Here is a 10613-nt window from a genome sequence, read left to right as displayed (position 1 = left end):
AAGTTCAGAGAGTCGATTTCAGTACCCAAATTTCAGAAGTCTAAGTGTTCTGGAACGAGACACCTGCGACGGTCCGTCGTGCCCACGACGGTTCGTCCTGCAGGTCCGTCGCCAAGTTCAGAGAGTCGATCTCAGTACCCAATTTTCAGAAGTCTAAGTCTTTTGGAATGAGACACCCTCGACGGCCCGTCGTGCCCATGACGGTCCGTCGTGGGTTCCGTCGACTCACACAGTTTTTCCAGAAATAAAATCTGCTGCTCAAAACGACTAAACAGGTCGTTACAATTCCACGCGCAAAGCTTGAGCATTCTTGACGATTCTTGATTTATCTCCTCTTTTCTCTTCTCTTCTCTCTTCTCCAAGCCCTAGCGTGAATTCTCTTTTTCCCAAACTGAACAAAGTCTTGTTTTAACCCAATTAATTCCTAAAAATGAATTAATTAAATTAGATAAGGAAAAGACAATTTTGTCCTTCCCAAATCTGGATTGGACTTTCAAATTAATCCAACTGTCCAACTTTTGAAAGGCATAACTCACTCATACGATATTGAAATCACGCAAACTTGACAATGTTGGAAAGATTACTCGAAGGGTTTTCCAACCTTATCTGAAAATACTCCTAACTCATTCTGAGTTAGGAGTAATGTTCGTTCAAAAATGACCAAAACTCACTTTATTATCTTAGAAAATTTTTTAGGTTTTCTTATTCTTTCCAAAAATGAGGAACTTCATATTTTAAACTGTTTTCTAGTCATTTCCAGTTGCGAGATGTTACAAGACAACACCTATATGATATATATACACCAGAAAAAAGGAGAATACTACTTCTACAAAGATAAGGTAGAAACTTCAAGAAATAAATTAAAATTAAATTATGCCACCAAAGTATAAATATATCTAAAACAAAGAATCAGTCAAACTAAACATTTGACATACACCCAAATCTCAATTTAACCATCATTCGTTATAACAATAAAGTACCTTTCTTTTTACAATTACCTCTCTATGATAGTCTTTCTCAAATATTAATTGGTAAAAGATACATTACATATAAAGATAAAATATTAAAATATTTATGGTAATCCTTATTATTGTCATGCACATACGAAGTTTCAAGTATGAATACTTAAGAGAAAAACTATACCTAAATGGTGACCATCATTTATGTTTATAACCTCAAGAGGAAAGACTATTAGTAACATTTTTTGTATTGATATTTTTACAATTTTGTTGGTTAGATTAATTACGAAATCGAGTGAAGTAAAAAATAATATTATCAAAGAAATGTCACTTTGTCGCGATTCAAAACTAGTCGTGAGTGGCACCCACACTTAACCTCCTAAGTGGGCGAACCAAGGAATCCAAACCTCAATATATGCCAATAATTCAACTGCGAATAACAAAATATAATGCGGAAGCTCCAAAACTTATTAAAGTATCATTTCCCAAAACCTGAAAGTCATCACATCAAGGACATCTAATCTCCATATACTAAGTCTAAGAGTATCGAATACATCAAAATAAAAGAATAAAATGGTATGTGTCCGAAAACATAGGATAAAATGTCATGACCAAGAGAATTCAATACGAGCTTGAATGAATAGCTCACCCTGGAACCTGATATGCTGGAGACTGGCTAGAGCTTAGGGAAATTCGAAGTCATTGGTACACTCGCTGCACTTCTAAAAAGGAAAACAAAGAAGAAAACACAAGTAGGGCTCAGTACGGGGCAACATGTACTAAGTAGGTATCATCGGTCAACCCAAAATAGAAACTAATATACAATGAATAATAGTATGAACTCAACTATAACACTTAACTGGTGATAAGCAACAAATAACATGAACTAGTGTCAACAAAACTAGAGTAAGTATGCAATAGATCAACAATATCAAATCATCCATGAGGATTCATGCCTCTAACCAAATCATTTTAGAAATTGAGTTCTTTGAGATTGAGTACATTCTGTTAATTCAATATGTTTTTTTTTAATATTATCGTGTCGGAACGTCACACTCCGATTCAAGTATATCGTGTCGAAACGTGACAATCCGATCCAAGAATATTGTGTCGGAACGTGACACTCTGATCCAAGAATACTGTGTCGAAACGTGACACTCCGATCCAATTATACGGTGTCAAAATGTGACACTTCGATCCAATTATATTATTATTTTATTATTTATTATCACCACTTTCAATTCATTGATAATATTTCATCCAACCTTCTTTATTCAAGACATTACTTCGATAAAGAGGGTTCAAGAATATAAATTACACGGTCTCAGGATTTCAGACCAATCACAAAATACACAACCAAGCCACACAACCACACAATCAAGTACATAGAAATATTCACAATATCATACTATATTATAAGTGGGAAGTCCTTTAGCTCAAAATTGAATTACGAATTTGCCCTTCACTTGAACATTATTTGAATATATATAACATTATATGAAAATAAAAGCATAATATTTTCATTTTTAATGACCTGAAAAATAAATTCACACTTCAATTACAATAATTAAGATAATTGAAAAGACAACAGTTAAACTTACATTTAAATAACCATGAATAGGGTAAACGAAAAGGCAATTGAAAGTAATAAATCTTTTTTCCAAGTGAATAGTGACTTTCTTCAGGTAAATAAAGAAACTACGTTTATCTTTAAGTAAATCATTTCATTTTTATATATATTTCAAAAGGTATGGAAGATATAGGAACGCTATTTTAATTAAGAAATCGAAGACTTTAAGACAATCATGAAGAACATATGAAGTGTGGTGTCTGCAGCGATTTCTCGACAACGACAATGGTGAGAAACTGATTTTGTGTTCCTAGAAATCTCATAGTCCTCCAGCATCCCCTGCCCTTCATCAATTTTCTTTTTTTTTGAAACTGGAAGGTTTCAAATTTTTAACACTATTTCTTTGATGTTGTTTTCTTCTAACCCCCCCCCCCCTTGCCCCTCCTCTTATTGTAGAATATGCCTCTTCTTAGATTTATATGTGATGCGATTTGAAGTGTTCTTGAAATTCAAGGTATATTGATTTATCCGAGTATTTCTATAACACAGTTTCAATCAGGATATTCACTGACTTTTCCTTTCTCTACTTTATTAGTCTTTATTTGTTCCTTTTTACCCTTTTTACTTTTTTTTTCTTAGTTTGTTTTTTAATTTTTTAAATGGTGAAATTTCAACAATAAATATGATGAAGGTATATAATTTACAGGTAATATAGTAAAATAATTTTACCTTTAAGAATCACACATGGTATTTTTTGCAGCTATAATTTTTTTATGCAATACATTTATTCTCTTATTTTCACATATAAGCTTTTACATTGTATACATCATCATTTCTCGTACAAGAGTCTTTCCTTTTCCTATTTAATTTTTGGATCATTGAAGATTAAGATCTTAGTTAGAGAACATATTTTAATCTTAGTATGTCTTAGATATTATTTTCTCTTCAGTTTGAGTTTGTAATATTTTTTCTTTCAAATTATATATGACTCATCACAAGCATGTTTATAATTTTATTATTGGTTCGTCTGTTTTTTTTTTGTTAATTTATTTTCTGTTTATTAAAAATTAAATTTGAAATCTAAAAGATATTAATAATTTTTACTATTTGAATTGAGTGATGATTTTTTCATGAATACTGAAACATCATATCATCAAAAACTAACACAAATAGTGCTATATTTCATGTAAATACCATAAAATATACTCATATATAGACCCATGGACTTATCACAAGTAATTGCATTCTCAAGACAATCTTATCGTATTGTCGTTAAGCTTCGATGTTTATGTTCTTTATAGAAAATGGAAAATGTGTAATTGAAATTTATATTTCTGATAAATTTGTCTCGCGCCTTGTTATTTCATTAAAGGCTATATTATTATTTTTCTATCATGAATTCATAGACATATTTTACAGTCATCACACATATTTCTGGGTTGATAGCAAATGCACTATTCTATTTTATGATTTATTTTAATGAATAAAAAATAAATAATAAAATTAATATTAATTTCAATATCTATACCTTATAACTCACTTTTAAATAAATAAAAAATTGTAATGATAGCAAGGGACAAACGTGCAACGCACGTTACAGAAACTAGTAATTAAATGCATATCAATCACTATTAAGAGTTTACTCTCAAATAGCATAAACCATAACCTACCTCCACCGAAGAACCGAAGTCAAGCAACTACTTCTCCAATGCTATTCATTTCCACAATGCTTCCGAACCTTTCTAATCTATCAAATATATATATGCATAATTTGTAAGTTAACAAGCCTATAAACACTCATATTATTCTATGTGTAGCCTAGATCCAAAAATCATCAAACACAAATCTATACTCAATTTCCTAATAATAAGGTTTAAACATGCTAAGTCTCTTATTTCTAATATTCAAGCCTAATGTTAAGTCTTTATTTCTTTGAATAACATAACTTTCATGATATTCAAATTATATATTATACTTAATATTTAACTATCTATCTCAATATATCAAAACTTAATTTATAAAATAATAATCAAACGAAAATCCTCATATACAAAATCCAAACAAAAAAATGGTCTAATAACTCTAACTATGACCGTAACACAGGAATCACAACCCTATGCCAACATTATTCCCACTTGTAATGAATTCCCCTTCTAATCATAATGTCATAATGATTAAAAATTCCCTCCCAACAATCAACCAAATTCTATTCCCCCAAGTCCAATTTATCAGTGCCTCCGTTTTTAACTTTTTTCAATTCAATTTTTCTACCTCCTTTTTCACTATTAATAATATAATAACTAGTATTAAACAACCCACAATGTAATATAAGATCTAATATTCGTGAGTGATTTACCTGAAGTCACGTTATTCTTCTTGTGTTTATGCGTGATGATGCACAATGAGTTTTGACGTTCTCTATCTCGTCCAAACCCTTATTCTTTCAACGAAATATTTGCTCTCTAATTATTATATAAGAATAATTATAAAAAAAGTAAAAGTGACCCACTATTAATTTTAATGTTATTTTCTTTAACCACCAACTAAATAAATTATTAAAAGTACCCCATTAATTCTATACTTGTAGTTATGAATGGTCCAAAATATTCATTTAGAATCTATCGAAAAATATTTTATGAAACACAAGGCTAAAAATCGCAAAACGACCAAAATGGTCATTACACACTTTCTCCACATATTTAAACTTCGGATGTTTTTTGAAATGTTTCATTGATATTTGATCATTTTGATCTCAAAATACTAGTTACTCTATGACGATCTGTATTATTAATTTAAAAGAACTTGTTCTATATATATCTTTAAATTATAATTATTTACTAAAAAACATTAATATAGTAATATTAATTTTATTTACAACACCGTATACTATATATGTGATATGCACGTACAATTCACGTATCATGAAACTAATAATTAAGAAAATTGCACAGTACCTCTTCATTTAAAATAGGAAAAATAACTTAAATACATAACTATAAGTTTAGTATATTCTCTAATTTTTTCTTCTTTTTTAAATATTACATAATTCCTTTTTTTTTAAATTCTAATAGAAGTTTAGAGATACATAGCCTTCTCTCTCCTATCACACACACTTCCCCAATATCATGCCTATTTTTTTACCACTAAAACACTCAATATTCTGAATCACTTTTTGAATTTTGAATTATTACTTTTAATTAAACACGTTTCACAACATTTAATATGAAATTTTGAATTTCAAAATTAAAAAATCTGAAATTTTCTGAAAATTGGAAGTACCATTGTTCTCTGGTTCTTCTTCTTCTTCTTACTCCATCATCCATCTCTGGTTCTTCTTCTTCTTTTTACTCCATCATCGTTCTTCTTTTCTTCTTTTTTTCTTCTTGTTCATCGTTCTATTACATCATATTAATGGATCCTTTTACGAATAGGAGGATTTATGATTCGGACGATGAAAATTGAAAAGAGAATAGAAAAAAGTCTTTGCATGATCCTATGAATGTTCGGAAGGATATTTCAAACATAGATATTGGGGAATCATCTATATCAAAGGTTGCTAAAATACACCAAAAAAAGAGAAAAGCATCAGCAACCATTATTTGTCAGGCCGACATTGCTTCGGGTATGTCTTTTTTATACTTCTTTTAAAATTATTTTTAAAATTATAGTACGTTTGAACATATCTTTATAGTGTGTTATAGTGTTTCTTTAATTTTATGATACAGGAATTAATTGCGTGTCATATGATTTTCTATGTATCACGAGTTTTTGAAAATTGTTATCATGTATCAGACAATAAGTTTAATACATATCGATTCAGTGTGTTATAGTGTTTAGTCGATGCATTGATACATGAATTAGATGTGTATCATATGTTTTTTATGTAGTATGAATTTTTGAAAACTGTTATCATGTATCAGACAATAAGTTTAATAAATATCGAATCAGTGTGTTATAGTGTTTAGTGGATGCATTGATACATGAATTAGATGTGTATCATATGTTTATTATGCTATATGAATTTTTGAAAACTGATATCATGTATCAGTAAGGTATTAGTTGTTTATTTAGTATTAGTTATTTTATTTAGTATTTATATTCAATATCGTTAAATTTTTTTTTTTTTTCAAATTGCAGCCACTCAAGTACAAGATAAAAAAAAAACACATCCCATAAGGTTTGTTGTCAATTTTAACAACACTTTTCTGAAGGACTTTGAAAAATATATAGAGGAGAATGTAATCCAACTGTTTAGGGATACAATTTTTGGACCCCTTTTAGATATTACTAAATGTAATTTTCAGGGCCAAATCACTAAGTGCTTGTTGTTGTTAGAGTTGGAACAAAGCAACCCTAATGTGTTGCATATTAGACATTCAAACGGGTGTATCCTAAAATTTTGGTATAGATGAATTTGCAATATTAACAGGACTTAAAGTCAAAGGCAATACCAATGATTTCCAATACCCAGAATCAACTAATTATATGCTTTTCCAAAAGTATTTTCCTGGTGCAGTCAATAGTGTTACCAAGTATCAATTAGTTCAACGGTTTAAGATGGGTAACTGGGAGAACGATCAGGATGCACTCCAAATTTCTATATTGTTCTTTATTCATACATTCGTATTGGCTACTCTTGATAATACAACTATATCCATTATGAATTTTCTAATGGTTGAAGATGGTAGATATCAAGATTATCCTTGGGGTCAGGTATCATTCTCAAAACTCATCGGTTCACTTAGATAGAATTTTGATGTTAGCAAAAAATTGTATCGATTATATGGGATGCCGTATGCACTTAACGTATGGATATACGAATGTGCATCCCAGTTAAATTCTGAAATTGCTGTGAAAGAACGAAATGTCATCCCAAGAATGTGCAATTGGAGAGTTGTGTCTGATAAGGCAAAGTTTGAAATGCTTATGTCTACCATTTTCCAAGAAGTAAAATTAAATCAATTTTTACTATTAGAATAAACTATTTTAAGTTTGTCTATTTAATATCGTTATTCATGTCTTGTGATACATTGTGATCTGTCTTAATTATTTAATGTGTTGTATTGTATTAACATTTAAATTATTTTATGTGTTGTGATACATTCAGAATGCATGTTCAAACATTGTCCCAACAGTGGAGGAAATTGAAGCTTTTGACCTAGTTGAAGTTGAACATGTCCTTCTTCTTCACCACCCTTAGTACAACCAAATGAGGAAGATGATTTTGATAATTTCTCCACCAAATCTCCCGAACATTTATTGAGGAGATCTTTTAGAGTGTCTGATACATCTCCGCCATCACCGTAAAAAAGAAAAAAGTGGTTATACAAAAAAAAAGTGTCAGAACCGAGTCAGCCTGATCAATCAAATGTGTCTCCGAGACCGGATGATGATGTACATGTTTCTATTTCAGATCTGCCTCCCAATTCGACTTCTGATGATGTACATGGTTCTGTTCCACATGTGTCCCCGAACCCGGCTGCTTATGTACATGGTTCTATTCCAGACGTGTCTCCGAACACCGTTGTCGATGTACATGGTTCTGCAGATTCTCAGAAAGTCAACTATGTAATTCCATATATTGAAGAGTTGAAAGGACATTTGAAAACTTAGGTAAGTTAATTATTTTGATATTTTTAATCAAATGTAATTTATTTTTATCCTAAATGTATTTATAATTTATAGGTTGACAAGAAATCTGAGGAACTGATTATATTGATAAAGGAAAATCACTCTCAGTTGATACAATCTCGAGGCAAGGAAAACATCAATGATGAGGCTAATACAAGCACATTTCAGCCTGAGAAACAAACATCTCTGCAAATACAGATTGATCTTTCTGATATGGGTGGTGTAGTTGAGGATGATGTTGGTGTTTCTGATAAATATAGTGAACATCAAGTCATCGACGATGCGGAGGATGTCGCTGAGGATGATGTTGGTGTTTCTGTAAACGAGGGTGAACAACAAGTCAATGATACTCCAAAGGTAATGTTTATGATACATTGTATATGATTTTTCATTTAGTTGATGTCATGTATCATGCACATATACTCAATGTTATGTATCATGTGAGTATAATCACTGTTACGTATCAAGACAAATTATATTAACAATTTTTATTTTAAAACTGCATATTCAGGATGGTGACGCACATCAATCGCACCAAGATTTAAATGAACATATCATGGAGCAAGATGTTGATGACAATGTTCAACACAACATCCCTCACGTTTTACCCGTTAAAACAACAATGGATGCATCGGTAGATTTTTCAATTTTGCTTTATGACACACAATTTCATTACACACAAATTTATTTTAAAAATCATTACATCATATTATACAGGAATCTTCCACTTCAACAACAATATCGCCATCAACTCAAGCAGCAATAGATGCGCTTATCAAAGATTTGGGGAAAGATCCTACTAATGCTAGACCATTATATTTTTACAATCCACAGAATATAACTAGCAGCCAGTACTTGTTGATTGACAATCAATTACCCACTGACATTTCAATAACTGAGATTGGAGTTAGAACTGATTCAGTCACTCATGCGCATAGAAACAGAATGCCTTCGAGAAATACTCAATCTCCATATTGTACTTCTTTTGGGTCAAGCGAGAAGGAAAAAGAGAAATTAAAGGATATGGCTTGACTCCATTTCCCATTCAAAGGATGTGACATTACAGATCAAGTTTCGCCGAAACTTATTGAGGATTATATGAATTGATTGTCAAGGGGACTCCTAAAAAATCATAACAATAAGTAAGTTTTATACAATATTTTTGCAAGTGTTTGGGGTAATTATTTTTTATATAACTAATTCATGATACTTTGTTTACAAAAATTGTAATTAAGTCACTGTTATGTATCATGTACATATAGTCAAACTTATGTATCATATATGCAGGAACCCATCAGACGATAAATACGGATCAAAATCTTCTTCTTTTGGATTTACGATGATGGACTTTGTTGTTGCTTTTCCAATGAACAAGAATTGATTTTATGCCATGTCACAGCCAAACAAATGTTGAACTGATGAGGTAAAAATCTTAAACTAATTATCAAATGTGTACTAGTCACACTTATATTATTATAACATAATACATTCTGTAGAAGTATCATAATATTTAATTAGCAAAATTTACGATCTATATTTAATAATTATATTGTTCTATATTTTTTTAGATGTATATAATTTCTTATTATGTTTTCATTTTGTTTATAGCACATCGATGTGATTTTTTACTACCTTCATAAAAAATCAAAACTTTGCAGCATGGATCAGTACAGATACACAAAAATCCACTGCTTGTTCATGTCACACGTAAAAAATTGTTATGATAGGTATTACATGGACAATGATGATGATAGTCTTAGTACACAAGAACATGTTAATCGCGCTTCAGTTGTATCTGTATATGAGAGGTCAATAATTAACATCATCAAAGATTTTGAAATCTCAGCTGCTTTACCATGGCATCTTGTAGATGAGGTCTACATCCCGATTAACTGCGATCAAGAATTCCATTGGGTGCTGGTAGTTGTTGAGTTAAAAAATAGGGGTGATAAGAGTTTTTAACTCATCAATATGCACAAGGAAAAAATCAATTCCTCATGAGATAAAAATGTTGTCTAAAATGTTTCCTTCTTACCTACTGGATAGTGGATTCTTTGAAGAAACTGAGCGCACAAAATTCAGTGATTGTCATGCATACAAAGACAACATTATTGGTTCACTTTTGGAGCCTCAAGTTCCTTTCATGATTGAATTTGCACAAGGCATTGCTGTAACGACCTGATTAGTCGTTTTGAGTAGCAGATTTTATTTCTGGAAAAACTGTCTGAGTCGACGGAACCCACGACGGACCGTCATGGGCACGACGGGCCGTCGAGGGGGTCTCGTTCCAAAATACTTAGAATTCTGAAATTTGGGTACTGAAATCGACTCTCTGAACTTCGTAACAGAATGACAGGACGGACCGTCGTGGGCACGACGGACCGTCACAGACCCTTTAGTGGAATTGAGTCTCTGAACTCTGTGACGGAGCAGCAGGACGGACCGTCGCAGGC

At 31.3% G+C, this 10613-nt stretch overlaps 1 pseudogene; it reads left to right on the top strand.

Annotated features, from left to right (window-relative positions):
• The first annotated feature begins 6024 nt into the window (after nucleotides 1-6024).
• Nucleotides 6025-10613, top strand: part of LOC107027697 — a 13558-nt pseudogene continuing 8969 nt past the window's right edge.

The sequence above is a fragment of the Solanum pennellii genome, chromosome 8, assembly GCF_001406875.1.
Source record: "Solanum pennellii chromosome 8, SPENNV200".
Classification (NCBI taxonomy): domain Eukaryota; kingdom Viridiplantae; phylum Streptophyta; class Magnoliopsida; order Solanales; family Solanaceae; genus Solanum; species Solanum pennellii.
The sequence above is the reverse complement of the archived record's forward strand: the minus strand, read 5'-3'. Positions and strand labels throughout refer to the sequence as shown.